We start from the raw sequence: 5597 nt of genomic DNA, 5'->3' as shown, positions 1-5597 counted from the left end.
TAAGAAAAGAGACATTTCAGAATTTATTTTATGAGCTAACATTAACTTTAAAACCAAACTTATGGAGACGTTAAAATAAAGGAAAAACTGAGGAATAATTTCTCTCCTGAAAAAAGATGAGATAGATGCAAAATATCCTTAACAAAATGTTGGAAATTCAAGTTCCACTGTATATTAAAAGCATTATACCTAACAACCAAGTGGGGTTTATTCCAGGAATATAATAGTGGCTTAACATTTAAAAGTCGATTAGACTTTTAAACATCAACAGAAAAAGCAGAAGAAATCATATGATTATCTCAATAGGTACAGAAAAACACCTGATAAAAATTCAGCATTCATTCATTATTTAAAGAAAAAACTAGTCAAGCCAGGAAGGAAGGGAGCTTCTTTAATCTAGTAAATAATATCTAAGACAAAACAAAGCACCAGCAAACATTCTACCCAATGGTGAATTATTGAAAACGTTCCTCCTCTATCAGTACTTCTATGTAGTGATGTGCTGGAAGTTCTACTCAGTGCAATAGATCAAGAAAAAGAAATAAAATTACAAGAAGTGAAAAAGAAGAAACAAAACAAACACTATTTACAAAGACACAAAGATATACACAGAAAATCCAAAAGAAACTATTATAATTAATAAAATAACTTAGTAAGGTCATTGGATTCAAGGTCAATATACAAAAACCAACTGGTTTTTTTTTTTTTTTCAAATAGCAGCAACAAACAAATGGGAAATGAATTAAAATCATGATCCCATTTATAATAGCACCAAAAACCAGTTGATCTCTAGGAACAAATCTAGGAAGGATGTTCAAGACCTATAAAGTGAACACTACAAAATATTATCAAGAGAAGAGCCAGTAAGGAAGGCCTTCATGAGTGCAGGGATATACCATATTTATGAATTGCAACGGTTAATATTGTGGAGATGTCAAATCCCTCCAAATTGATCTATATTTCTGTATAGTTCCAATCAAATCTCTGCAGGTATTTTTTCTGGAAATCGACATGTCAATTACAGAATGTACGTGGAACTGCAAAAACCAAAACAATAACAACAAACATACCCAAGTCCATCTTGAAGAAGAACAAACCAAGAACTCACAAGTCCATCCTGAAGAAGAACAAACCAAGAACTCACAAGTCCATCCTGAAGAAGAACAAACCAAGAACTCACATTATGAGATATCAAGAGTTACAATAAAGCTGTAGGAATTGAGACAGTGACATATACAGATCAGTAGAACAGAATGGAGAGTCCTGTAGCACATATTCGATTGCCTGATTTTTAACAAAGGTTGTACTAAAGTGCAGTGAGGAAAGAAAAATCTTTCCAGTAATGGTGCTGAGTCCATTGGACATATACATAGAAGAAAACATGAACACAGGCTCCTGTCTCACCATTCACAAACATCAATTCCAAAAATCTAGGCCACATGGTTTAGCTTTGTCTTCCATGACATTATACTAGCTCACCAAGTTATTCAGTTTTTAATTATAGTTATATAGCATGAATTAAAGGGCTTATAAATCCTTTGTTAAATTTGAGAAGACCTAATGAGTGAATATTTGGGACAAAAAAAATGTCACAATAAGAGAAGTCATCTGCTTCTTTTAACTTAATTTCACTTCAAAATGAATGGAAAATAAATCTATGTATTAAAAAAAATCAGTTCCAGGGGTATCTGAGTGGCTCAGTCTGTTAAGCATCTGATTTTGGCTCAGGTCATGATCTCACAGCTTGTGAGTTCAAGCCCCGTGTCAGCTTTGTGCTGACAGCTCAGAGACTAGAGCCTGCTTTGAATTCTGTGTCTCCCTCTCTCTCTGCCCCTCCCCTGCTCATGCTTTCAAAAATAAATAAACATAAAAAAATTTTTTTAATCAGTTCCAGATGGATTCTAGATCTAAATGTAAGAGGAAAAACTATGAAGCTTTCAGAAGGAAACAATATTTTCACGAACTTGGTACAGGCAAAGACTTTTTAAGCATACAAAAAGTGCTACCCATAAATAAATATGTTGAAATTGACTCAGAAATATTTTAAATTTCTGTATATGAAAGACACCATTTAGAGAGAGAAATGCAAACCACAAAATGTAAGAAAATATTTGAAATACATACATCCAACAAAGTTCTCATAGCTACAATATATAAAGAACTCCTACAACTCAATGAAAAAATAAGCAAATAATCCAATAGAAAATTGGACACATCACAAAAGAAGATACGTAATTTTCCAATAAACATGAGAAAGTATTCAACTTTATTACTTATCAGGGAAATTAATATTAATATAATGAACTGCATCAAGTGCTCCAGAATAACTAAAATTAAAAGAAAACTTAAATTTATATTTCATCCCAAACCAAGTATTTTTAAGAATTTATTTGAGAGAGAGAGAGAGTGCAAATAGGAGAGGGGCAGAGAGAGAGGGGGACAGAAAATCCGAAGCAGGCTCTGCACTGACAGCAGTGAGCCCATGTGGGGCTTGAATTCACCAACCACCAGATCATGACCTGAGCTGAAGTCGGACACTCAACCAACAGAGCCACCCACGCACCCACCCAAACCAAGTATTAGTACTTGGTATGGGGCAACCCACATACTGTTGGAAGTAAAATGAGATTGGAAACTGTACAACCATGTTAAAAAATTGTTTGGCAGTTATTAAAGCAGAATATAGGTGCACCCTGTGATCCAGCAATTGCCCCCTGTTTATAGACCAACAGAAATGCATACACATGTTCACCAACAGACATGTGTGAGAACTTTCACAGCAGTATTACTTCATGATGGCCTTAAATTAAAAAAAAAAAAAGACAACCAAGTTTCCATTAATATTCACTGATATATTCACCATTGGAATGCCACAGAGCAATAAGAATGAACAAATTACAATAAAGACACACCTCATTTGATTGCACTTTGCTTTACTGTGTTTTGCAGATACTGTGTATTATATTTCACAGATTGAAGGTATGTGGCAACCCTGTGTCGAGTAAGTCTAGGGGCGCCATTTTTTCCAACAGCATTTGCTTGCAGGGTGTCTCTGTGTCTCATTTTGGTAATTCTGACAATATTTCAAACTTTTTCATTATTATCATATTTGTTATGGTCATCTGGGATCAGTGATTATGACTTCCTGAAAGCTCAGACTGGTTAGCATTTTTTAGCAATATTTTTAATTAAGGTATATACATGTTTATAGACATAATGCCATTGCACACTTAATAGACCACAGAATGATGTAAGCATAAGTTTTATATGCTCTGGGAAACCAAAAATTCATTTGAATCCCTTCACTGGGATATTTGCTTTGTTTTGGGGATATGGAACCAAACCTGCACTATCTCTAAGGTATGCCTCAGAATACATATGAAACAGCAGAGTTGACTCTCTCAAATATCAGGTTTAGACAAAGAAACTAGACAGAGAACAGTGCTTACTTTCTGATTTCATGTATATGAAATAAAAAGGTGAAACTCAACTATGGTGTTCAAAATCAGAATAATGATTACCTTTGATCATTGGTGACTATAAGGCAGATGAGGGGGCTTCCAGGGTACTGGTAACATACTCTTTCTCTATCTTCTGAATACTGGCTACTCGGCGTGTGCTCATGTTGTGCCAATCTGGGCTGCACACTTACGATGTGTACATCTTCTATGTGTATGTTTAAATTCAATGAAAGTTTTGCATTAAAACTATATACGTTCCTTTTCCTCTAGATTAGACAAAGGAAGGCACTCCTATTCTCACTTTCAGAAATTCTAAGGTCAAAGGATTCCTTGACTCCAAGCAGCCGTAGAAGCAGATAATCCCCTTCTTGGAATCTCTGCCCTCGAGTGTCTTTGGCATGGGGTGGATGTAGCAGGTGGCTTTCAGGACTGTGTTCTCTTCATAGCAGGTTTAGAATAAGGGTTTACCTCTTAGCAATCCTTGGGGCAAATCCCAGGCCAGGGACATCCTGGTAAGTGTCTCAACAAAGAGAGGACTTGTTCATTGTTTTCTCTGGGATGCTCTTTAGCAGGGATCACTCTTTAATCTCTGATGAGAAAGATGTAACTATTTCCAGTTTAAGTGCGGATGGGCTGTGGTCAGCCTGACAGCCTCTTTGCAAAGCACAGACCCTGTGTGTGCTTTGTATGGAGGCTCATATGCTTTTCTCAGTGGACTCTAGCTGGTCTTCGCTCCAAAGCCCAAAGAGTCACCAGATGTGAGAGGTCCTCCCCTCACTCCGCCCTGTCCCTAGTCATGTGGCACATAGAGAGAGACAGTGTACATTTATTTAAATTTATTTATTTTTGAGAGAGAAAGAGAGACAGAGAGAGAGCGTGCGCACAAGCAAGGGAGGGCAGAGAAAGAGTGGGACACAGAATCTGAAGCAGGCTCCAGGCTCTGAGCTGTCAGCGCAGAAATGGATGCAAGGCTTGAACCCCCAAACTGTGAGATCATGACCTGAACCAAAGTCGGACACTTAACCGACTGAGCCACCCAGGTGCCCCTACGTTTCTTTTCTTTTTTTTTTTTTTAATTTTTTTTTTCAATGTTTTTAATTTATTTTTGGGACAGAGAGGGACAGAGCATGAACGGGGGAGGGGCAGAGAGAGAGGGAGACACAGAATCGGAAAGAGGCTCCAGGCTCCGAGCCATCAGCCCAGAGCCTGACGCGGGGCTCGAACTCACAGACCGCGAGATCGTGACCTGGCTGAAGTCGGACGCCTAACCGACTGCGCCACCCAGGCGCCCCACGTTTCTTAAATTGAAAGCTTAGTTGGCCAGAGGTGGTGTGAAAGGGGAGATGAATTGGGACAATCTCCCATTGGGTTGTCTAAGGATGCTGATGTCTGTAAGGTGCAGAAGGAAGAGGACAAGCTGTTTACTTTGAGGTGTGTGTGTGCATGTGTGTATATTACAGAGAAAGAGAGGAGAGCCCAGGTTTGTATATCAAGGTGTCTTGCCCTTGACCTGGTGAATTCTGTGATTTACAATCTCTTATAACTACTTCAGCACTGTCTCTGGCTCAGTGGATGGCAGGGTTAATCTCTGCCAGAGAGAAGAATTTTTCACAATCTTAACTGGGGCTGAAAAAAAAATAGTTACTTAGCAAAGATTCATCCTTTGCACATGAGAAGAGGATGCAGAATAAAGAGTTATGATGGGCTAAAATAATATAACACAGTCTTACATTCTTTTTTTTTTTAATTTTTTAATGTTTATTTTTGAGAGAGAGACAGAGACAGAGTGCAAGTGGGTGAAGGGCAGAGAGAGAGAGGGAGACACAGAATCTGAAGCAGGCTTCATGCTCTAAGCAGTCAGCACAGAGCCCGACACAGGTCTCGAACTCACCACAAGATCATGACCTGAGCTGAAGTTGGACGCTTAACCGACTGAGCCACCCAGGTGCCCCCAGTCTTACATTCTTAAGGCCCAAATCTGAGGATACTTTACTAGACAAGCCTCAGTTTTGTAGTTTGAATAATTGTATTGCCAGTACCAAAACTTAATTCAACAGAAAGGCTATTTAAAATGTACTGAATGTTGGAGTACTACGTGGTAATAAGAATGAAATATGGCCCTTTGTAGCAACATGG

This window comes from Felis catus, chromosome C2, assembly GCF_018350175.1.
Source record: "Felis catus isolate Fca126 chromosome C2, F.catus_Fca126_mat1.0, whole genome shotgun sequence".
NCBI lineage: Eukaryota > Metazoa > Chordata > Mammalia > Carnivora > Felidae > Felis > Felis catus.
Note: the sequence above shows the minus strand (reverse complement) of the source record.